Consider the following 26,474-nt stretch of genomic DNA (forward strand, 5'->3'; position numbering starts at 1 on the left):
CTCTCACGAAGGGACAAGGTTGACGTTGGTTGCTCCCCTCTGGCCCGCGAGAGATTGGTTCACAGAGGTACTTCAATGGCTGGTAGACGTTCCAAGGAGTCTACCTTTAAGGATGGATCTTAAGGAGTCTTCATCAAAGCCTCCCCGCACTTCGTCTGACTGCCTTCAGACTATCGAAAGACTCTCAAGAGCTCGAGGATTTTCGAAGGAGGCAGCCAGAGCGATCGCGAGGGCTAGGAGATCATCTACTATCAAGGTCTACCAGTCGAAGTGGGAGGTCTTTAGAGAGTGGTGCAAGTCATCCTCTATTTCCTCTTCCAGTACCTCTGTAGCCCAAATTGCAGACTTTCTCCTGCATCTGAGAAATGTTCGCTCCCTCTCTGCTCCCACTATTAAGGGCTACAGGAGCATGTTGGCTTCTGTGTTCAGACATAGAGGCTTGGATCTGTCAAATAATAAAGATCTCCAAGATCTCCTTAAGTCCTTCGAGACCTCTAAGGAGCGTCGTATGTCAACTCCTGCTTGGAACTTAGACGTGGTCCTAAGGTTCCTAATGTCCGACAGGTTTAAGCCATTGCATTCAGCATCCCTGAAGGATCTCACCCTCAAGACGCTTTTTTTGGTGTGCTTGGCTTTGGCTAAAAGGGTCAGTGAGATCCATGCCTTTAGTAAGAACATCGGCTTTTCTACAGATAAAGCCACATGTTCGCTTCAACTTGTTTTTGGCCAAGAATGAACTGCCTTCTCGTCCTTGGCCTAGATCTTTTGATATACCTTGCCTATCAGAAATCGTAGGCAACGAGGTTGAAAGAGTACTGTGCCCAGTTAGAGCTCTTAAGTTTTATTTGGCTCGTACTAAACCATTACGAGGTGGTTCTGAGGCCTTATGGCCCTCATTGCCCATGTCTAAAAATGCTTTATCGTACTTTATTAGATTTTTAATCCGGGAGGCACATTCTCATTTAAGTGAGAAAGATCGTTGTTTGCTTAAGGTCAAGACGCACGAAGTGAGAGAGATAGCAACTTCGGTGGCTTTTAAGCAAAACAGGTCTCTGCGCAGTATTATGGACGCGACCTTCTGGAGGAGCAAGTCGGTGTTTGCTTCATTTTACTTAAAAGACGTCCAGACTCTTTATGAGGACTGCTACACCCTGGGTCCATTCGTTGCAGCGAGTGCAGTAGTGGGTGAGGGTTCTACCACTACTTTCCCTTAATCCCAATATCCTTTTAATCTTCTCTTGAAATGTTTTTAATCTTGTCTTGGGTTGTACGGAAGACTAGGAAGTCTTTCGCATCCTTTTTGATTTGGCGGGTGGTCAAATGTCATTTCTTGAGAGCGCCCAGATTAAGGGTATTGATGAGGTCCTGTTGTATGGGTGGTCGCCCTGGATATAACAGCTCCTGGGAGTCTTGCAGCATCCTGAGAGGATGGCTGGGCTTCGTGAGGAAAGCGGACTAATAAGGCAGAGTAATCGTCAGAGTCAGCTTCCTTACTAGGTACCTATATTTAAGTGGGTTTTTTTTATGATATAATTGTCAAAAACTCATGAGCATAAACGCCTTTATTGCATTAATACTAGTCTCTACCCACCACCATGGGTGTGAATCAGCCATTATATATTCACCGGCTAAGTTTAATATTTAAAAATGATATTTTGATTATAAAATAAATTTTTGAATATACTTACCCGGTGAATATATAAATTAAAGGCCCTCCCTTCCTCCCCGATAGAGACCCAGCGGACTGAGAAGAACTGGAGAACTTGACAAGTATATGCGGTATCTGGCCGATAGTCGGCGCTGGTGGTCACACCCGCAACCTTCACGGCGATCGCTCGCGAGTTTTTGGAATCTGTTGAGCCGTCCGAGACGTCAGCTATTATATATTCACCGGGTAAGTATATTCAAAAATTTATTTTATAATCAAAATATCATTTTATGACATTTTCCCACCCAAAAACCCCTGGTTTCCCACTGGTGTCCCCCATAATTGTCTTTATATAAGGGGGTCCAGAAACTCATGAACGGGTGGTTTACCCCATTAATCAAGGTCAGAAATGCATAGACCACAAGATAACAAGTAGGAAAAATATATGGTTCATGTATTTGGCTAGAAATTAAAGTATCATACATTTTCCAAACCAATTAACAGCTTACAAGTACTTCTTCATAAGTTCTTTAAGTTCCCGGATGTTGTTTTACAACAGCCAATTATTTTCTACCTTCTCCTTCATTTTTAACTTAACCACCAGCACATAAAGACATCTCCAAGAGGGAACTTAAGGGAATTACATCAATATATTTCGAAATTTAGTGTAATTTCATTTGTCGCCAATTGATTTTAATGGAAATGCTCCCCGATCAGTGTAATCCCATTGTTACTCGTGTGAAATTAAAAAAATGACAGCATCATAATGCCTCAAAGGTCCAATTCTGACTTGATATTTAGGGAGGACTAGCATATTTTCTACTGCAAAGCTTCTGTAAAGATCGCCTAGAAAAAAAAGACATGTCAATCATAAAGTAAGGAATTATTTGTGATTTACTTTATCATAATGTAAGGATTTATTTGTGATTTACTTATAGTTTGTGACCCGGGAAGGGGGTTTTCTAGCGTTGGTGACCTGGGAAGTGGGGCCATGTCCCCCCCGTCTAGGGGCGGTTACGTGGGAACCACTATGTTAGGTTAGGTGGGTTTGTTAGGCTCTGTACCCTTTTACAAACTTCAAAAGTGTTAAATAATCACATTTTGGCTCGTTTTCAGCCATGTACATGAACCATATATTTTTTTCAACTGATTATCTTGTGCTTATTTTGCATCTCTGACCATTATTATTGCTGCTATTCACTTGTTTATGACATTTTCTCACCCAAAAAACTCCGGTTTCCCACTGTGGCCCCACATAATTGTATTTATATAAGGGAGTCCAAAAACTAATGAATGGGTGGTTTGCCCCAATAATCATGGTCAGAAATGCATAAAACACAAGATGGGGAATAGGAAAAATATTTGGTTCATGTAGGCCTATCTGGTTAGAAATTAAAGTACTGTATCATATAATTACCCCCCCCCAAAAAAAAAATTATAGCATCATCAAAAACTTTTAAACTTTTCTGGTTTAAAGGACTTGGAACCGACATCGGCAAAATAGTCAACCAAACAGAAGTCCATGATGCCAGCGTACATTTGATATATATTCAAAATATGCAATGAATTAGAAATGGGGTAATTACTCAAAAGTGTCCTTAAAATATACAATTCACATATAGTGACACTTTTGAGTAATTACTCCATTAGTATGTATTTTGAGTATACAATATATCAAATGTGTGCTGGCACAACATACATACATACATACATACATACATACATACATACATACATTCATTTATGTATGTATGTATATAATTTCAACTTGTTTCTCATGTGGCAAGTTGGGTTAATAATATATGGCACTTAACTACTAGCGAAACAAATTTGCTGTAAGAAATGGACGAGTGTCGGCTTGTTTGGTATTTTTCTGTGTTTAATAGGGGCTGGGGCATAATTACTTACATATCAGTCGATTAGAAGGTGAATCTATTTTTCACTCTTAAGTCCATTGTTTACATCTTGGAGACTGATGTCAAGTTACTGTGGTAACTGTGCATGCTTGCTTGAATTTGCTTTGGCCAGCTTTTCTGTATGATGTTTTCATTAACTGGATTTTTCTTCCAATTAGGAGCTTCCAAATATTTATGAGCAAGTTCCCGGATGTTCTACAACAGCCATTTTTTTCCACCCTTCCTTTCAGTTAGGATTAAACTACCATCACATAAAGACGTGTCCAAGAGGGAATTTAAGGGAAGTACTGTACAATCTATTTTGAAATTTAAGGTAATTTCATCTATGTCATTAATTAATTAGGATGGAAACACTCCGTTCAGTGCATAGCTATTGTTTCTCATGTCATAGCAAAAAATAACCCTGAAATAATGAACCACGGGGATTCTGAGCGCAGCTCAACATTGCCGCTTGGCACTACGTACAAAGCTCTCAGTTTTTCTTTTTCCACAAGGGAAGTGAGCACATGGCGGAGCGAAAACCATTAGGATGTGAAGTGAATCATAGACGGGTCCTTAGGCTTTTACAGTCGACTCTTTCTTGTGAGAAAGGCGACTGGAGACCAGTCATCAACCTCTCAGCCCTGAACAGGTTTGTCGAGCAGACACCGTTCAAGATGGAGACGGCCGACACAGTCAGACAAGCGATAAGACCACAGGACTTAATGTGCACTCTAGATCTAAAGGATGCATACTTCCAGATCCCAATTCATCCGTCTTCCAGGAAGTATCTAAAATTCATGCTCAACCAGAAGCATTACCAGTTCAGGGTACTGTTTCAGTCTTTCCACAGCACTCCAGGTCTTCACGAGAATATTCGCCCTAGTATTCACAGAGTCGGCATCCGTCTCCTAAGATACTTGAACGACTGGCTGATTCTGGCAGACTCTGAAGCAGCCCTTCTCTGCCACCGAGACGAGTTTCTAAGGTTTTGAAGGAGTCGGCATCCGTCTCCTAAGATACTTGGACGACTGGCTGATTCCGGCAGACTCGGAAGTGGCCCTTCTCTGCCACTGAGACGAGTTTCTAAGGTTTTGACAGGATCTGGGGATCGTGGTAAACCTTGAGAAGTCTCATCTGCTTCCCTCTCAAAAGCTGGTATACATAGGCATGCGATTAGACACCCTAAGGCGCAAAGCGTTCCCATCAGACGAAAGCATTCAGAGACCGAGGGAGATAGCACAGGTCTTCCTCCATCGGGAAGAGCTCCAGGCGCAGTATTGGCTTCGCCTTCTCGGTCACCTCTCTTCCCTGACATGACTGGTCCCCAAACGCTCGCATCAGGGTTCGGTCACCTCTCTTCCCTGACACGACTGGTCCCCAACGCTCGCATCAGGATGAGATCCCTCCAGTGTCAACTGAAATCGCAGTGGAACCAGTACAACGATTCCCGGGATTACCTAGTCCGCATATGGGTAGAGGAACAGTTGGACCTCAGTTGGTGGCTAGCGGAGCCAAACCTCTGCAAAGGGGTCGATCTTCTCGTCTCTCCCCCAGAATTGATGCTTTTTTCGGATGCATCAAAAGAAGGATGGGGGGGCTCACATGCTGCACCATTACATCTCTGGCCAATGGTCTGAATCAGAATGGTACCAGCACATATATCTCTTACAGATGAGGGCAGCCTTTCTGGCCCTCAAAGAGTTCCACCAGGTCCTGGCAGGGCACTCCGTGGTGTTGATGAGCTACAGCACCACGGTAGTGGCTTATCTGAACAAACAGGGCAATACCTTTTCACAGCAGCTGTGCCATCTTGAAGTAGAGATATTCAGATGGGCAGAAGACAACTCACTGACTATCAGCTCGCTTCATTCCGGGCAAGCGGAATGTGCTAGCGGACAAGCTGAGCAGAGCGACTCAGATAGTTGGCACCGAGTGGTCTTTGAATCCTCTGATAGCCAACAGAGTCCTGACTTTGTGAGGTTCCCTGACTGTGAATCTATTCGCAACGGCCCTGAATTTCAGGCTCCCGTTGTACTGCTCCCCAGTCCCAGATCCCCAAGCTCTTTGGCAAGATGCTTTCCAACAAAGGTGGATAAACCTGGACGTTTACGCATTTCCCCCCGTTCAGTCTGATGAGAAAAGTCCTCAACCAGGTATGAGCAAGCAACAACTTGCAAATGACCCTGATAGCTCTGCTATGGCATCACGCAGAATGGTTCCCAGACCTTCTGCATCTCCTCACGGAGATCCCGAGGGAGCTCCCCCTCCACAACATGATCTCCTCAAACAACCACATGCCAACATCTTCCACAAAGCTGTAGCATCGCTTCGGCTTCACACCTGGAGATTATCTAGCACCACCTCACACAGAGAGGCTTTTCGCAACCAGTTGCGAAAAGAATGGCTGAACACCTCAGCAGCTCCGCAAGACCTCAGCATAGCTAACCTTGCCCCTCTGCAGGTAAAATTAATTTCCCTTGTGCATCCTGAGTTTTAATGTATACTTTGTTACGTCACCAATATGTCTTAGAACTCGTGCTTATCTTCGAGCTCCTACGTAAAGACAAGCCACTAGTCTCTCACACAAGCTTCTGCAGACCTCTATCAGTGTGTTACCTTGTAACTACTTTGATTTTAGCGAGGGTAAGGTTCCTAGTAATTAGATCAAAGATCAATTACAGAGAACCCCGGGTCATAACCAAGGCCAGTTGGTAGGACTTCCTCCCTCCTAAGAGTAAGTCACCCTATAAATAGCGTAAGGTTTGTATCTGTGTTGGAACAAATAACAAATTTGGAAATAATTTGTATTTTTCCTAACATACAAACCTGGAGCTATTTATACAAATTGCCCACTACCCTGTCCCCCTAGAAGTCCTGCCAGAAAGCAAAAGTGGTTACTCAGCCGACAGGTGTGAGTGATCTGGGTAGCCGTCTACCCCACCCCCTTCCACTAACTAACAGGTGGGGTAGTTATCCCTCACTAAAATTGTCTTGGCTAGTTTTCAGCGTTGCCGAAAGTAATACCCTATGAATAGCTCCAGGTTTGTATGTTAGGAAAAATACAAATTTTTTCCAAATTTTTTTTTATGAATATTAAAGACGATAGTAGCAAGACCAGGTTGTCAGTGTAATACAGTAGTTTTGGATAAGTTAGTCCATATAGGCTATGAAGTATGCCCTGTAAGTCAAAAAAACTAACACTGAATAAGTTTGTCAATGAGCTAATCGAGACTAGGTTAGTGAGTCAGTGTGTGTGTGTGTGTGTGTGTGGTAAATTTTTCCACAGTTTAAATCAAGATGAAGCAAGATGGTGACACCAGGTAGAATAAGCTGGTTCATTGATTGAAGGTTATCCAAATATCCATTCGGATAAATCTATTCATATGAGCTGTGGTTAGTTTATGGGATCGTTGCAATATACAGTAGTGTATAATGAAAATTTAGTATGCCATATCTAGTATGGGAGTGATGCATTTGCGTGATAAATTTAAGGAGTTGCAGGTTGTATTTTTCTGTTTTGGGAATGTGAAAACAAAAACAGTATATGCACAATACTATATTCTTGTATACAAAGTAATATTCTACTCTTGAATTTGTGTACAGTCATTAATTCCCCTTTTTTTCAATTTACTCCTACTGTACTTTTCTATAAATATTTTATGAGTATTGTGCGCGTTTTGACTAGGTATCCTCTGTGGTGGGATGTTTTAGTCAGGGAAATAAGGTTTATTGAGTAGCTCTTGAAAAGTTTGAAGTATTAGGGGAGCTGCTGTTAGTCAAGAGTATTTCTGCATGCCAGTCATTCTGTTGTTGTTGTGAAATATTTTATTAGGATTTAAGTGGTAATACTTTTGCGAGATATTCTTTTGGTTGTAATATTTACCGTACTGTTATAGATTTCATGGACTAACTAGTTTGTCATTACCACTGTTTTACATTTATTACATTAGAATATTTTATATTCTTTGTAGTTTATCATGCAGAATTTTTTACATTTAAGTATCGTTATATTGAATTGCACAGTACAGTAATATATTTGAATAATACTGATATATCTATATAATTAACATCTTATTTTAATTTTCAGAGTAGAATCATTGAAAGAAGGGAGAATATAGTTTTGTAGCATCCTGCTCCAAACAAGATATTACACGGCAAATATACACTCAAGTATAACGAGACATTCCTAATGACATCAAGATGGAGATTGGTAGCGAATAATCTGGTATTAACTACAGAAGAAAATCTAGAAAGTTTCCAAGGAAGACTAATTAATCGATTAAATTTCTAATTTCAAAAGGAGTACTGAATCGTCTCAATTGAGTACTGAATCGTCTCAACTTGAAGCAGCCACTCTCTTCAAACTGTTCTGGAGTACTGAAATACCCTTATGAGAAATGACAGCGACTACAAATATCTTTTAAATGTTCAATTGAGATTTTAGGGGGTTGTGTGCTACAATAGGCACTCCATTTACATCCCATATGTTCAATAGCAATCACTAATGAAGATAAAAAAGTAGTTAAGTTACAGTAAATAAGTAATATAAATTTTTACAATGAGCATTACCAGATTATTTCAAGTTTTGTCAAAGCATATTTATTTCCAGAAGCAGTGAATTTAATTATTAAAACTATTAACTTTTACTCAGTTTAATAACAAGTGTTATATTAGCTCTTAATCTTGAGAGAGTCAGTGCATATAAAGCTAATTTTAGTTTTTAATTATATGCGTTAAATGTAAGTGATGCTGTTTTTGTCTAGTAAATTCTAAACGCCCAAAATTTAGCTTGAAAATTAGGTCCAAATTTACATTTATGAGCTCTTTTGACTCTGATGAAAATTGGGATTGTAATTTCATAATTATTTTAAATTGAATATACCCAATGTTAATGGATTCTTGTTGCCTCCTAAAATAATCAGTAAGATTCATTATAGGTAACGTTAAATGAATTGGTTTTATATAATGTATTATTGTAAATAATTTTGAGAAAGGAAGATATTGATCATTAACAACAGAGGTAAATGAGAAAGGACTACTTCCTAAGAAATTTACAAAAAATGTTTTCAATTCTCATTAACTTCATGTTAAATCAAATGTCACTTTCCTCTGGGCCTCTTAACATAATTCTAGATTGTATCAATTTTAGAATTATGTAAAGTATTGTAAACAAGTTATCTAAATGTGTGACTGAAGGGAAACTAATATACAGTAACACATCTTTTTAGCAACGATTCAAATTAATTCTAGAATTTGTATCTTAACGCACATTAATTGCATGTGAATATAACCTGTAACTAATTCTTTCAACTATGAAAACCATTCTTCTTTGTCTTTGTATACCATTTCGCCTGTCTTTTGACTGTCATTCAATTATTAGTAACTGCCATCCAATTATTAGTAACTGCCCTTGAATTTTCTTCTACACAACATCGAATCGATAGTACAGTAGGTCTATGGTCTCTTAAAAGCTATAAGTTGATATTAAGATTGTACAACAAAAAGTCTGGCTCTCTAATTAGGCTCGTCTTACCAATGCTGCTCACTTTTCTCTTGGGTGAGGGGGTGGAAGAATAACTTATATTCTAGCAATTAACACGTGCATTGCTATCATAAATATAGTTTTAAGCTGAAAATTATAATTGAGTATTTTCCTCTTGCAATAATGGCAGATATTCTGTATAACAAAAAATTTCATACGAGTCCCCAGTATTAGAATTGCATTCCATATATTTAAGTTGAAAAGGGAACCAAATGTCCTCTTTAAATATTTCACTTTCCAATTTTTAAAAAGGTTTACATATTGTTTGAGCATTTAAGCCATTCATCTAGTTTAATGGGAAGCAAGGAAATTCATGAATAGAATAATTTTTAATATCTGTGAAGGGAATTATTTCCCGTTATTCCTACACTAATAGAAACTTGTGAGTCATTTAAATGGGTTTACTCCCAAGTCATTTTTGCTACGACCTGAAGAACAAAAAAGGAATTTTGACGAAGGAAAAATCTATTTCTGGGGAGAGACCTGTGACGGCCGGTGAAAAGGGTCCTTCTTTACACTTTTTTTATATAAATCTTCCAAATATACCAGAGAAAGAGAAAAGCATGGAATGCAGAGGTTACTACCCTCGCGCGTGCACCTTGTGGGTGTCGTGTATACATCAGGGGCGTGTGAAAACCACTATTCACAGGCTGTCTTCCATTTAGATAATTCCTTCATCAAAGGGAAGGGCTGTAACTGAGGCCCTAGAAACCACACTTGGACCACGCCACCGACACCTAACACGACCGCCCTCTAGGACATCTTTCTGTTTTGAACTTGCTCGCTTAGTCGTTTTGTTTGTGCTCTTGGTGTTTTTTCCCGTTTTTGGCTTTAATTCATCATGACTGACGCTGCTACTTCACCTTTACCAATTTTAAGTACCATAGTTTGTTTTGACAGCTTTTTACAGTACCGGGGCATTTGTTCTCTTTCCGGTAATGTGAATTTACTAGCAATTGTGTGTGGTTAGCAGGAAATCCTTTGGCTAGGTAGTGCACTCATACATCTGAGAGATTGAATTACATTACTACTGGTTGCTATCCAGGATGGATTTCCCTCCCACACCATGATCACAACTCCATGTTGGATTATTTTTATTGTTTTCAGTGTCTTGTGAAATGAGCGGCTTTCAGGTACTATGCGAACCTGCCCTGACTTTGAAGGCCACCTATTTGAAATCTTGAAATTGGTTGGAGTCCATCCGCATCCCTTATGGCCAAATGGCTGTGGTAAGTGGTGTTTGTTTGATTTACCTTGTGAATTTTGCAGGGAGTGGCTGCCCTCCCAGTGGGAGAAGTATCGTGCACATCACAAGAAGAGAACTAAGAGGGATTGATACCCTCCACATCATCTTTGGTTAAGACCAAGAAGCGCAAGCTACTTCATGCGATGCATGAGCTCTCCCGCCCTGAATCACCTTGACCAGAGCAACCAGGGAACTCAGTAACCTAAAGTGACAACCGTAATATTCATTATTTTCAAATTAGTGAAACCTTTGTCAATGTTTTGTTATCCGTGGGGAACATTGAATATGAGTCGCTACCTAATACTGATCCTTTTGTCTTTTGCCTCAGCAGAGCCTGTACTTTAGTTCCAGATTATCCATGAGCATGCTCAATGGTAAACATTTTATTTAAGATTTTCAGAACTTCGGTGACTTATTTCTTTTGGAGGATTCTCCAGTTAGTGTTGAAGATTTCAACCCACACTCTTACAATAACATCTTCCCATGTGCTGAATGAGAATGCGTGTACTCCGTACAGGAGCAGCCCTCTTGGAAGATACTTACTTCTCTCTGGCTCTTACACGAGTCTGGCTTACCAAGTACACTGAGGGTCCCGCAACATCACTTTCTCCATAGTAAGATCTTTGGGGTCGCCCAAGAAACCTTCATTATTTTTTTAGACGTTGTTTGGACATCCAAAGAAGTGTCCACAACAAATTCTACTATACAGGTTTGACCTCTTTATCTGAATATGAACACAGCATCCCCCTCCCAACACACATTACGTAAGACAAGACTTGTAACGGCATCAACAATGTTCCATCCTCACGGCTCAACCACATGAATTAGCGAGATTTCAGCTTACTTGCCGATGTAACAAACTATGCTACCATCTCTGCGCACAAGCATGCATCCTATTTAAGCTGCCATCTTACCACACACTCGTGGGGACACATGACCAGATAATGTTGTGACCCAAGCACATGGACGTGCAGAGGTGCCTTATGAACGTGCACTTTTTTCATCTTCAGTTGATACCCAAGTTCCTTCAAGCTCACAAGCTCTGAATTTATCAGATATCCTGTGTCTTAGATGAAATCCATCCATCTACCATGGCACTTCCAATTTTCCAAGGTAGCCATTTGTGCGCACAAGCATGCATCCTGATTATGCTGCCATCTTATCACACTCTTGGGGACATGTGACCAGATCGTGTTGTGACCTAAGCATGTGGATGTGCAGAGGTGCCTTATGAATGTGCACTTTCTTCATATTCGGTTGATACCCAAGTTGATTCAAGCTCACAAGCTCCGAATCTATCAGACATCCCGTCTTTAAGATGAAATTCATCCATCTACCAAGGCTCCTCTTCAAATTTTCCAAGGTACCCCAAAAAAAAAGTGGATATATCTTCTCATCATTCCTCTTTGCTGGACAAAGAACTCAACCAAGTTGGTTGGTACTGCTAGGATGCCATAGCCCACCCTCCGCCATTTTCCCACCACAAATCAGCGACACCAAGGTGACCCGGGGTAGCAGCAGTGCCCCTCGGAACTGCGACACTATTACTCGCCATTCATTCCTGTTTCTAGCGCACACTTTTGCCTCGCATCTATCATCCTGTCACCTAGGGCTTTCTTCACTCCATCCATCCATTCAAACCTTGTCCTTCCTCTTGCTTTTCTCCCATCAACTCTAGCATTCATCCCCTTCGTCAGCAGACAACCATTTTCCATCCTCTCTACATGAACAGACCACCATAACACATTTATAAACCACTAGCTGCTAGTTAATTTCTCACTCCCATTCTTCTCACCCTTGCTATTTTGTTCCTAACACTATCCAATTGAGATACACCAGCCATACTTCTCACACTTCATCTCGAACACATTTAAATTCTGACTCTGTCACTCTTCATTCCCCACAACTCCGATCAGAACATCGCGGTTGGTACAATCACTTTCTCATACAGAACTCTACATTTATCCTTAACCATATATTCTTTACCACTCCCTTCACTGCCCCCAAAACTTTTCATCCTTTATCACTGTCTGATGTACATTTGCTTCCACTTGCAGCAACATCAGAACCCAAGTACTGTACTTGAACTGATTCACTTCAAGTAACTCCATTCAAGATGACATTCAGTGTAGCATCACCTTCCCTTTTCGTACATCTCATAACCATACTCTTACCCGCATTAACTCGCAACTTCCTTTTTCCACACACCCTTCAAAACTCACTAATTGACACAGCTTCTCCAAGTCTGCAACCAATAAAGTATTATCCGCAAATAACAACTAATTCAACTCCCACTCATCATCCAATTCATTTATGTTTCAATTTTTGACCAAGCATTCTAGCATTCACATTGTACAGATCAATCGACAAACAAATTGAACAGCCCTGGTGACATCACACAACCCTATCTCGGCTCCACTCTCACTGGAAACCACTCATTCACTTCATTCCCTATCCTAACACGTGCTTTATTGCCTATGTATTAACTCTACTGCTTGCAGCAACAATTCCATATAACCTCATCACATTCCACATCACTTCCCTATCAACTCTATTCATAAGCTTTCTCCAGTTCCATAAATGCAACATATACTGCCTTAATTTTTGCTAAATATTTCTCTCATATCTGCCTTACTATAAAAACCTGACCCATACATCCCCCTCTTCTAAAACCACCCTGCATTTTAGGATTGTATCCTATTTTATCCTTAATCCTATTAATTGGTACTCTACCATACACTTCCAACCACACTCAAACAAATACCCCTTGAATTGCAACACCGTGCACATCTCCCTTACCTTTATATCGTGGTACAATACACGCACACACCCAGTCTACTGGTGCCATTGATGACATAAAACACACAATTGAACAATCTAACCAACCATTCAAGTACAGTCACACCCCCTTAATTTTACATCTCAGGCCTCACACCATCCATACCAGGTGCTTTTCCTACTCTCGTTTCATCTAGTGCTCTCCTCACTTCCTCTCTTGTAATCTCTCATTCTCCTCTCCCATCAATGGCACCTCAAAACCTTCAACAGCAATTATATCAGCCTCCTTATTATCCTCAACATTCAATAAACTTTCAAAATATTCCGCTCACCTTTTCCTTGCCTCCTCTCCTTTTAATATCCTTCCATTTCCATCTTTCACTGTCTCTTCAACTCTCAAACCTCCCTTCCTTATTCTTCACTTCTTTCCAAAACTTCTAATTCTCTTTATATGAATGACCAAATCCCTGATCTCACCTCCAGTTAGTTGCTCTATTGCCTGGGGTACCTGACATTTTACTTCCACATTTTTCGCTCTATCTCTTTCATACTGCCATATGTTATTACTATGCAGCCATTCCTCAAATCCCCTCTCTTTCTCTCCCACTTTTATCTTCACTCCATCCTTCCACCATTCGCTACCCTTCCTCATGCTGCCTCTAAGAATCCTCTTACGACACACATCACTTGCAAGCCTAACAATTTTTTTTTTTACTAGCTTCTGCTCCTCTAGATCACCAGTCTCTCACTTTCATCCTGTCATATGCCACTTCGAACCTTTCTTGATATTCACTTTTTACCTCTGGTTTTTTCAACTCTTCCACCCAAACTACCTCCCTTTTACATACCAACATTCTATTTCCCCTTATTTTTGCTACAACTATTTATGCTTCAACCAAAAAATTATCACATTCCATTATTCATACCCCTAAACACAAGCACATTTTTCAATCATCCTTCTTGTTATAAACACAATCCAATAATACTGTTTCTACTTCGCTTTCATTTACCTCACTTACCACAGTGATGAAATTATAATAATAATAAACCTAATTCTTTAACCTAGGTCTGCAGAGAAAAATATTTTTTTTTTTCAAGCTAATAAGAGACTAGCCATTGTGCCTCAAGCTGCTGAGAAAGTAGCAATTTCAGATATTTCTTCTTTTCAGAAAGGAGGAAAATGGCGGCAAAACCTTTACCTCATTTTCCTTGGGGGGAACCTCCCTCGGCACAGATTGCTAAATCCTCTGATGGGAAACAAAATTGCACTTCCCCCATCATGATATTCTGCTTCCAGACAATCATTCCTGGGGACTTATGAAAAGTCTTTTTTTATCTCAAGTTTCAAGCTCTGACAAGAGAGTCAGTCCCTACAGGGATAGAGATGTTTGTCACGGGAGCAAATATGTTTCCGCCCATTCTCTTTTAACATTTTCGTCTCAGTGCTTGAGCCACTGGAAAGAATGCAAAGGTGCACATGGAAAGGTGAAAACCTTCAATATTGTTCCAAAGTAGGAACCTTGCTGTGTAACTATTAAGCAGGAGCCTACACACAATGATCCATCATTAACTGTTATGACTCCTGACCCCTCTGCTGGAGCAGGCACTAGTTCTATGGGCACATCTCTTGTGGTTCTGACCTCCAGATCTGCAACATCACATATCCTCAAAGTTGTGAGTCTTATGTCATCTAGACGGTCTAGGAGACCTTCCATGCACCCAGGTGACAAGTAGACGCTGTGCAATAGATGCTACTTTCCATCAATCTCACAGCATGAAGCATGGTTTTAATGTATCATTGTCAACTCAAGCTTGTGAAACTCAACCTATATAAGAATCATGTCTCGGCTGCTGAGAATTCGCTACAATCCAGATCATCCAAAATACCAGCTTTAGCCTTTTCTCAACCATGGAAAGTTTTATATCAATTCAGAGGTGCACCCCATCCCTCTTCTTGTTGATCCCGACATTGTTGCCCGTATTCCGGGCATTCCTTGTAATAAGATAGTGAGCCTCCCCTCCACCTTTTTAGCATCGGAGATCTAAAATATGGAGGTAATTGCAATGTCAGCTATTAAGGCTTGCTCCTGGCTGTACCACTGGTTAGCAGAAGTGTTACACTTTGCATTCACAGAAATTATGAAGAATCCTGATGTAGAAAGTGTCAAGGTTGGAAGGTGTAAGGCCTTGGAGTTCCTTCTCCATCAGACTATCTTCCTGTTGGGAAACTGTGACCTTAAGCCTAGAGATGTTGTCTTGGCCAGGTACTACACGCAGTTGTCCCCTAGAAATGTGCTACAGTATACCTGCGTAACTCTTAACGTTGTGGACTACTCATTGGTGTTTCCTCTTGCAGAGATCAATCGAGAAGGCAAAAAAAGCCAAGCAATCCTCCTTAATGAGAAGAGCATGGCTTCTAGGATGCCTGCCCCTCAACAGACTCCTTTCTGGGTCGAACCTGTGACGGCCGGCGAAAAAGTCCTTCTTTGTACTTTTTCTGATATAAATCTTCCAAATATACCAGAGAAAATTAAAAGCATGGAATGCAGAGGTTACAACCCTCGCGCGAGCACCTTGTTGGTGTCGTATATCTAACAAGGGCGTTTGTAAAACACTATTCACAGGCTGTCTTCCATTTAGATAATCCCTTCATCAAAGGGGGAGGGCCGTGACAGGCCCTAGAGAATACAGTTGGGTTACCCTACCGACACCCACCACTCGCGCTCACTAGGTCATCCTTCTCTTTTGGACTAGCCAGCAAAGTTGATAAGTGTTTTGCCCAGTGTTTTTCGAAGTGATTGTCGTTAATTCAACATGACTGACGTTGATACTTCACCCTTACCAATGTTAAGTACCATAGTTTGTTTTGGCAGCTTTTGACAGTACCGGGCATTTGTTCTGTTTCCAATATGGTGGTTTTTAGTTTTGGAAGCGATTGTCTTGCCGAGGTATCGGCAGCCATTTTGGGTTATGTTCGCTTCGGTAAATATTCTAGTTAATTTTGCCCATCTGGTACTCTGTCATCTTGGTTATATCACTTACGTTTTATGGCCTTTTAGTGTTATCATTAATTTTTACTATGGTATTTATTTGCTTGCAAGTCCAATTTGGACCTACGAAGAATAGCGATTTAAAGAATAGCGAATTAAAGTTTAGCGATTTAGTCTGTTAGTTTGTTCTCGCCTCAGAGGCTTCGATTTAGACTATATCCTTGTTTTTTTGTTACGTTATTCTTCGTTCTTGGTTATTACTAAGAAAAGCAATCAATTTTATTAATGTTCTTGTTTTATTGTGTGATGTTAGTTTTTTATTATGTAACCTTGAGAGCGAAAACAGAGACTGCTCGTTCCCTGTTCTACAGATATGAGTTATTCCTTCTCTCGTTTTCTTTGTTAGCTCGAGTAAGAGAGGTGAATTTCCCGTTCTCCGTTTTTATACGATCACGAGTTATTCAAGCCTCCTCTTAGTATCAGAGTTGATGATAGTACGTTTAATATTATAAACGTTTTTATTGATGTGGTTACTGTTAATATAGCTAACAATATTAATAGGTACGTTAGTGTATGAGTCATTAATTGGGGTCGTTTTATACCGACACCCTTAGCTCCGAAGTTATGCTTAGCTCCGCCTTGAGTTATGCTCCGCTATATGGATACTCATTGGGTGAGAACTAGTTAACGTTCAGGAGCAGATTTTGGAGTGCAACGGTGTAATCCGGCACTCGGACTCCGGCTGAAGCCTTTTACACACGAACCTTTGTCATGTTTGATCATAATTACACCGTTACGGCCGGCTTCACGGGAGATAACACAATCATTCATTGAGGTTAATGTTATCGTACCGGGAACGGTCACGATATCACGGTGACGGGCCTTTGCTACCGGATCTCCGGTACAAACAGAGATCAAGCAGACGGCCAGAACCGGAGTTAACAATGTGATACCGATGAAGACTAAACAGTTTCATTATTACGGTCCCTTTTTCATCGAATCTCCGGCTTCACTGGAGATAACACAAACATTCAGTATTAGAGAATGTTATCGTACCGCTAAGGATCACGTTTTCACGATGACGGACCTTTGTCACTAGTTCTCCGTTACAAACAGAGATCAATCAGACGATCAGAATCAGGGTATGAACCCCTTTTTCATAAATAATCACAATATCGTTATTACATTCCTTTTCATCGAATCTCCGGCTTAACCGGATATTGTACAGGCGATCAGCATTGAGGTTAATATTAGTTTTCCTCTGGTGTTCACGTTGTCACTATGACGGACCTTTGTACCGGGGATTGTTACCGGAGCTCCGTTACAGACAGAGCTCACTCAGACCACGGGTGGCCAATCTCTTGTTTTGCTGTAAAGGAAAGGATTTAACATGAATACAAAGTAAACTGTACTTACTTTAATGACACTTTGAATTTGCGTTGGTAATATTCATTAGTTATTCTTGAAAGTCCAAATAAAAATATATGAACATAACTATGCCTATATTTATGCATATATTTAATTCTAACTATGTATAAATATGGATAAATATCCATACAACATCGTGTTCAAATAGAAATAAATTGATTATGCCTATATTTATGCATTTTCAATTCTAACTATGCCTAAATATGAATAAATATCCATACAACATAGTGTTCAAATAGAAATAAATTGATTGTACCTATATTTGTGCATATTCAATTCTAACTATACCTAAATATGAATAAATATTCATACAACATCGTGTTCAAATAGAAATAAATTGATTATGCCTATATTTATACATATTCAATTCTAACTATGCCTAAATATGAATAAATATCCATACAACATAGTGTTCAAATAGAAATAAGTTTCCACTCAGTACTGGGAACCAAACGTTGGCCCCTTCTAATGAAGGGCCGGGTCGAGACTAACCATGCCATGAGAGGCTATCTACTGTTCCTTGAAACTCTGGTCAGTGAACAGATGAATCAATAGAATACTAATAGCCAGTAAATAATGTTAGACCCGGTTCTGAACGTCTGAGTCAGGGGTGGCCAACCTGTGGCGGATGCGCCAACAGTGTCACATTTCATGAATACAAGTGTCGAACTATACCCCAAAAGATAGTACATTAAATGATTTTTCTTTAAAAATGATTTTTATGAGTTGTACAGTTGATCCCAGCCTGTGAATAGGATCACTAACCAAAGTTCAAGGAACATCCAGACTTATGTCCCCTTTCTTTTACAGAAGGTTCGCCTACATGGTTCCCGTCAGGATGATGATGAATCTCTCTGGCCTGCAAGAGAGGCTCTCCGCCCTTGGTTATCAAGGTTGGGAAGAAATGCTCCATCTAGAGGTCCCTATCTCCTCAGAGTGTCCTCTCTAAGGTTGGACGACGACCCCATGGACGGGCAGGTAGGTGGGGATGAATTTTGAGCCTTCAGCTTTGCAATTACCTACGTCACCGACCTAGGACCCTTAATGGATCCTGATGTTCATGTTACCCTGCATAAACCGTGACTGCTAAAAGCAACACATTCTAGGGAAAACCAAGGGGCTATGACGGAGCTCAAAAGTATGGTAGTGAGTCAGATCCATTCAGGAACTCAGAAGTTTCCCCCTACAGCCCCAGGCATATCGAAGTAACCTCCTTCGATAAAAACAACGCATAGAGATTTGCCTTACATGTTCCATATATAGATGGTACCATAAATCTGGATGGCATAGACATCCTCCCTCTGGGGGACCTAGAATTTACTCCCAGGTACTAGAATTCCCGTTCAACGGATTCATTCGATTGAAAGAGATTGCCTTGGTTAGGTTAGACAAGGTACCGAAGGTAACAGTATTATTTCCTAAAGGGCAGGCCCGATCTGTCTGGACCAGGATGTTGTCAGTCTGGGGGTTACGATAATTCCAAGATCTGCCCTTCCAATTCGACCTACACGTTTGATGGTCTGATCGGGTTAGTTGTGGGAAATACGTTCTGTCTGAGGCCTCTATCAGACAGGAATCGATAGTCGGTTACCCACTCGTCATCACAGCCTCCCTCCGATTCGACGTCTATGCATCCAAATCCCCCTCATCAGGTGGTCTACCTCACTGATTCCCCAGGTACACAGCCCAACCCCGTTGGGATGTTTTACCTGCATACAGCCCTAGATCCGAACCCTCAGGCTCCTCTCGTGGACACCAGAGAGGAAGCTACAGGAGTAGAAGACAGTCTCGCCATCGAGACGGACCTAGAAAAAAGGGGGCTCGGAGAAGGAAAGTACCTAGATTCACCCCCTCACAACGCGGTGGTCCCGGTAGGGGGTAGACTTTACCACTTTCGAGACCATTGGACCTTCGGTCTGTGGGCTCATAGCATAATCTCTAAAGGTTTGAGGTGAAAATGGTCACAAGGTCCTCCTCCTCCACCAGTGACCTTCTCCCAGAAATCCACTCCCATCCTGGAAGAGTACACCACAGGGTTACTCAAGAAGAAGCAATCAAACGGGATCGATCACTGAAGTTCCAAAGCCACCTGTTCACAATTCCGAAGAAAGGCTTGGCGGCATTGAGAGTGGACCTGGACTTGTCAAGCTAAACTCTTACATTCTCTGCGACAAGTTCCGGATGTTGACTATCTCTCAGGTACGGACCTTACTTACCCGTAGGACCGTCACCACCTCTGTCGATCTTACCGACGACTATTATCTTGCGCCTTTAGCTCGAAACTTCTCTTCTTATCTGGGTTTCCGCCTAAGCAGGAAAGCCTTTGTGTTCAAGACATGCCCTCTGGCCTCAATATTGATCCCAGGATATTCACAAAACTAGGAGAGAGAGTGTTAGAACAACTCAGGAACCAAGAGATACAGATCATTGCTTATCTGGCCGGTTGGCTCATTTGGGCCCGGCCGGTCATAGAAGGCAACAGAGCTACGAAGGAATTATTCCAATTTCTCGACAACCTGTGATTTCGGGTCAATCTCCAAAAAATCTCGCCTGCAACCATCAGTCCGCTTAGAATGGTTAGCCATTCAGTGGGACCTTTCGAAGCACACGTTGTCTCTCCCTTCCAAAAGGTAAGAGGAATAGTTTCCAAGATCAAAAAAAAAAAAAAAAAAAATTTTCTCAAACACAAACAGGTGTCCGAAGAGCCTTAGAAAGTATCCTCGGACTTTTCCAATTCACTTCAGTAACAGATCTAATAAAAGCCAAACTCAAAGACATCAATCGAGTTTGGAGAAAGAGAGCTACAGTACCTATAAGAGACATGGTCTCGAAGATCCCCTCTGTCTTGAAAATGAGACTACACCCATGGTCCGAACCGAAGGACCTCTCCAAATCGGTTCCTCTACAATTCCCACCTCCACAAGTGACATTCCATACAGCCGCGTCTCTAAGTGGATGGGGGGGATTACTCCGAACATCAGATGTTTCAGGTTCTTGGTCACTCTCCATGAAACAGTCCCATATCATTGTTCTCAAAGCCATGGCAGTGTTCTTGACCCTGAAGAGAGACTCTCCTCCGAGGTCGACCCACATCAGAGTAGTGTCAGACAGCACAGACGCAGTACACTACGTCAACAGGGGAGGATCCAAGTCACCCAACCTGAATCAGATCCTGGTCACTATCTTCGCCTGGGCAACAGAAGAGAACTGGTTCCTGTCAGCACCTCACCTAGCGGGAGGCCAGAATGTGAGAGCGGACTCACTATCCAGGACGGATCCACTGGAGTCAGAATGGTCTCTAGACATAATTTCATTCCGGTGGATACTCAGGCTCGTTCCAGGCCTCCAGGTAGATCTATTCGCAACTCAGATGAATCACTAACTTCCTTGTTATGTGACCCCAACCCTGGACCCTCGGGCTTATGCCATGGACGCATTACCCCGGGATTGGAACCATTAGAAGAAGATTTCCCTATCTCCCCCAGGGAATCTTCTAAAAACTTTTACACAAACTACGCTCCTTCCCGGGCGCAGTGGCTTTAGTACCACCTCACTGGCCAAGAACAGTTGGTTTCCTCTCCTCCTCGAGTTGAAACTCAGTCCCATCCGGATCCCGTTCCTCAAACTGACCCGAGTATCCAAACTCACTGTGTCAGATTACTCAAGGATAGCCAAAACTCTAACTTTGTGGACTACAGGAAGTTGGCAGCTCGTAGAGATGCGAACATTGAACCGGAAACGATCTCTTCATCGAATGGGACAAAAAAAGGGACTCGACAATTCGCCAATATGATTCGGCCGTTAACAACTAGTAGGTCCCCTAAGAGTGCAGACCATACTCGTATGTCCCCGCATTTAGCCATCTCTTTCTTGAGGTTCCTATTTGACAAAGGCCTAACAGTTAGCACTTTAACCACCATCAAGTCAGCTTTGAAGAAGATCTACCTTGTTGGGTTCAACATTAACCTAGCTGATTCCTATTTCTCATCAACCCCAAAAACATGTGCTAGGCTTCTACCTTCGGTTCGGCCACAAAAGGACTCTTGGTCTCTGAACGGTGTTCTCAAACTTGCGATGGACACGGACAATGAATCCTGCTCTTATATCACTCTTCTTAGGAAGACTTTATTTCTAACGGCTATAGCTTCAGGTGATGGAACATCAGAACTAGCAGCTCTCACGAAACCCGGAAAACATAGATTTCCTCCCTTCAGCCGAAGTACTCCTTTCCAGACAAAGCTTCCCTAGCTAAAAAATGAGGATCCGCAAAATAGGTGCTCCTCTCGGAAGATTATTCTTCATCCCCAGGATTTTTCTCCGTGTACAGTCACACTCTCAAGCCCCTTTTTAGCTAGAACTGCCACCCGCTCGTCTGGCTCCTTGGTTATCAGGGAACAAGGAGGTACTATTTCCATTCACGGTATCAGGCAACAAATCCTCTACTTCATTAAACATACTAATCCGGAATCATTTCCCCAGGCTCATGATATACGGACAGTAGATGCCTCCAACAATGATTTCCAGAACAGGGACTTTGGTGATTTTAAAAAATATACGGGTTGGAAATCCCCTATGGTTGTCAAACGCCAATATCTAAAGATCTTACAGGCCCTTAAATACCCAACGATGGCAGAGGGGAGCCTTATCTCTCCCCATTAATCTCCTCTTCTTCCTTTCTTCCATCTCTTCTCTTCTCCCTCCTACCCGCCACTCACACCACGTCGCCGCTCTCCTTGGTAGTTCGTTAGCCCTATGATATTTGCCATGTTTAATTCCTATGGTTTAACTGTTATTGTAGTTACCGTTCCTTTAATGTTTAGATATACTTAGACATGTAAGGTTTGATGCCTTTTGCGATTCGACACTCAGTTGGTTCCTTGTCGTCATTATTATTTAACCTTACGTTCCCTATGTCATTTGGCTGGTTGGTAATTGGACGATTACTTTATTATATCATAGTATTGTCGTACATGGTGATTGTATTCTCCTCATTATGTTATTAATTTATTGGGCTTGGAAGGCATTCTCTGGTACTTTTTCGCCGGCCGTCACAGGTTCGACCCAGAAAAGGGATTTTGACGAAGGAAAAATCTATTTCTGGGGAGAGACCTGTGACGCCCGGCGAAACCCTTCCCGATGATTTTTGTACGGACCCACCCTTTCCTTGCCAAGCCATATGTTCTTGCAGAAGGATGACCTAGTGAGCGCGAGTGGTGGGTGTCGGTAGGGTAACCCAACTGTATTCTCTAGGGCCTGTCACGGCCCTCCCCCTTTGATGAAGGGATTATCTAAATGGAAGACAGCCTGTGAATAGTGTTTTACAAACGCCCTTGTTAGATATACGACACCAACAAGGTGCTCGCGCGAGGGTTGTAACCTCTGCATTCCATGCTTTTAATTTTCTCTGGTATATTTGGAAGATTTATATCAGAAAAAGTACAAAGAAGGACTTTTTCGCCGGGCGTCACAGGTCTCTCCCCAGAAATAGATTTTTCCTTCGTCAAAATCCCTTTTTAAACAGGGTCAACATCGCTGACTTCTGCCACCAGTAGACAGTCAACAACCAAAATGGCAAGATCAGAACCCCAACTTTTGCTGGAGGGGTCACTTCTTCCGGCAAAAGGGTAAAGGCCATCATGGCTCCTGCTAGGTCGGGGAAATCCCCCGACTCACAACCAATAGGGTAATGCATGCAGAGCCATTGGGACAGATGTCCATTTTTTAAGGTTGACCCTTGGATAGTAGAGGTTCTCCCCCATTAGCTCAGACTTTGACAGTCACACCATATTATTCAAGAGGATCTCAAGAGATCTTCTAGAGGTGGAGGTGTCTAAAATACTGGTCAGAGGGGCCATAGATGAGGTACTGGACAGGTCTCACACCTTCAGCAGCCTCTTATTGGTAAAGAAGCTCTCAGGAGGCTGAAACCCGTCATAGACCTCTGTCACTTGAACCAGTTTGTGCTCCAAATAACATCCAAGATGGAGACCCTGTGTACCGTTTTCCAGGCCATCAGAAAGAACAACTTTTTGCTAACCAAAGACCTGAAAAGCACACATTTTCAGATCCCTATCCATCCCAAAGCCAGTAAGTAGTTTGGATTCCCCTTCAGAAACAAGATCTACCACTTCAAGGTCATATTTTTTGGCTTGTCCATAGTGCCTTGGCTCTTTACCAGAAACTTTGCTCTGGTCTCAGCTTGGGTTCATGCCATGGATATCAGGCTGCTAAGGTATCTGGACGACTGGCTTCTCTTGGCGGACTCGGATCTCGGCTACTGTGCTACAGAAATCTCCTAGACTTTTTTAGGTAGTTGGGAGTCTAGTTGAACCTAGAAGTCCAGTCTCATTCTCCAGCAGTGACTTGTATACCTCAGTATGTTCATACTCCCTTTGGGCCATATTGTTTCCATCGTCAAACAGGGTACAGAGGCCCAGACAAATGGCAGAATCCTTTGTGAAAGGGAATCTCTCCCAGCTCATTCTTAGCAGAAACTCCAGACACATAACCTCCCTAGAGAAACTGATTCCCTTTGGAAGGATGCTCTTTCACTCACTGTATTGGGTTCTAAAGAGCCAATGATCCCAGAGATCACACCCTCCTACAGCCTTGGTGTTGTCCTGCAGAAAGAGAAGTTTCTCTGTTACAGTAATGAAAGGCTATCACTCAGCCTTGAGCCAAGTTTTTAAACTGAAGGGAATGGATCTCTCTTCCTCATGGGAGCTGTCTGATCTTATTAGGAGCTTTGAACAAACCTGCCCACCATGGAATCTTGAACCACCATCTTGGAATGTGATGAGGGTCCTCAACCCTTAAGATATCACCTTACGAGCCTTTAAATATGGCTGCAGACCGAGACCTGACCTGAAGACTGTTTTTCTTCTAGTCCTGGCATCAGCCAAGAGTGTGAGCAAACTGAATGGCTTGTGTTACCATATCTCATATTCCAAGAGGTGGAAAACCTCTTTCCTTTGTTCCAAAGTTTGTGGCAAAAACTCAAAACCCACTCATTAAAGATACCAGATTGGACTCTTACCATCTCATCTCCTAGAGAGGTAACTGATGGTCTGTATATGTTCTTAAGGGTTGTCTGAAAATACCTTTAAAGAATGGCTCCTCACTGACCACTGATCTCTAATCTATTTGTGAGTACAGGACACACCAAAAAGATTTCTAAGAACACTCATCTCTTTTTGGTTGCATGAAGTTACCCTTAAAGCCTATAAATCCTCGGGGAAGCGCTGCCAGGGGCCCCACATTGAGCTCATGGCATTCGTGGTCTTGTGGAAACTCTAGTGTTCTGCAAGAACCATTCAGTGGCTCAAGTTCCTAGTACTGAAGTTTGGAAGACAGACAGACTAACTTCACAGGCTACTACCCAAGGACTGTACCCGTAGATGTCAGGATGCCTGAAAACTTTAAATCATTCATTCATTCATTTTCTATGGGTCCTAATGTTGCAGCACAAGCTGGTCTAGACCAAGGTCTTACAGGATGCTTAACCTTTAGTCACGTCAGTAACTATTCTCTGGATTAAAGGGTATGGGAAGTTGAATATGTGCCCTTTCTTCAGTTCCTACTTCATCCAGCCTTCACCGAAGGAACCCTTATGCAGCTAGAAATAACAGTTTTATTTCGTTTTTGTGACAATTTTTTGGGACAATTTCTTTAGTCTGATTATTGTCCATACAAAATAATTACTCTTGTCCAGTCAGTGGCTTGGGAATTGAGGTCGATATATTATATCCACCTCTCCTCTACGAGCCGGTCTGATTGTCATATGTATATATGAAAGTTCTTTTTGTGGTGACCTATCGCTGATCTGGAGCTAGATAGGGACCTGTCCATGACGGAGACTTCCCACTTAAGGAAGATTCACCATTTAAATGACATGGAAGTTTGTACCCTCGTAGGCTCAAACTACAAATCTGAACATTTTTATTTTACCCGAGTCATTTATCCAAATGTCCCATCTCGTCCACCCCATAAGTTTTGACCATAAGCAGACTGACTCTGCCTCTGAAGTATGAGTGCACTACCTAATTATGGTAACCCCACATGGTTAAAGTTATACTTTTTGTTTCTGTTTCTGGTTGTAGCAAAAAGACAGAAGTAAACCCATATAAATGACTCTGGTTTGCATAGCCAGGAAAAATGCAAATTACTTTGAAATATCTTGTATCTAAGCCCTTAAATAGTATTAGCTCTCTCTCTCTCTCTCTCTCTCTCTCTCTCTCTCTCTCTCTCTCTCTCTCTCTCTCTCTCTCTCTCTCTCTCTCTCTCTCTCTCTCTGGTTATATCCACATCAAAAAATTTGTAAAATTAACTTAAGATTATTTTGTAAGCTGTCTCAAGTTTAATTGATCGTTAAATTAATAATTTTCCCAAAGTATCTGTATGTCAATTACTCTGGTCAACTACAGCATTCCAAATGCTTATCTCTAGATGATTCTATTAATTTTTCTTTAGTATAGTGAATTGGAATCTTTCAAAACATTAGAATAATAAAAGTGCTCTTAAAAGGATAAAATGTCTTGTCTACTGGTTTTGAGCTTTGTATATTCTTCATACAAAAGATGCAATTAATTGCCTCTTGAGTCTATAATTTAGCATATGTAGTTAATAACAGTTGTAGTTAGGGACATTTTAGAAATTCAATTTATATTAAAAGGTTTTATGGGAGGAATAGTACATAAATTTCTTATGGTAGTCTTAAAAGGCGGAAACCATCAGTGAATTAGTTTTAAATCAACATTCATGTATTTCTTAAAGTGGATGTTATAATAGTGGTTTTAATTGAAAACTATAATATTCTTGAAAAGCTTCAACACGTAGTTATACATAATGAAAGGGTTACAATTAATATTTTTTAAAGAAGGATCAGACATCTTGTTCTTAATGTTTAGAATAAATTTGAAAGGATTTAGGAGTTGCACTTAAGGCA

General features: G+C 41.4%; 1 long non-coding RNA gene across 1 annotated transcript in view; it reads left to right on the forward strand.

Moving 5' to 3' along the window:
• Window positions 1–26,474, forward strand: part of LOC137620703 (uncharacterized) — a 48,908-nt gene that overhangs the window by 20,248 nt on the left and 2,186 nt on the right. The window contains exon 2 of the long non-coding RNA XR_011040102.1: window positions 7,634–7,771. This is a non-coding gene — a long non-coding RNA (uncharacterized lncRNA). The remainder of the gene's footprint in view (window positions 1–7,633; window positions 7,772–26,474) is intronic.

This window comes from Palaemon carinicauda, chromosome 27 (genome assembly GCF_036898095.1).
Source record: "Palaemon carinicauda isolate YSFRI2023 chromosome 27, ASM3689809v2, whole genome shotgun sequence".
NCBI classification, from domain to species: Eukaryota; Metazoa; Arthropoda; class Malacostraca; order Decapoda; family Palaemonidae; genus Palaemon; species Palaemon carinicauda.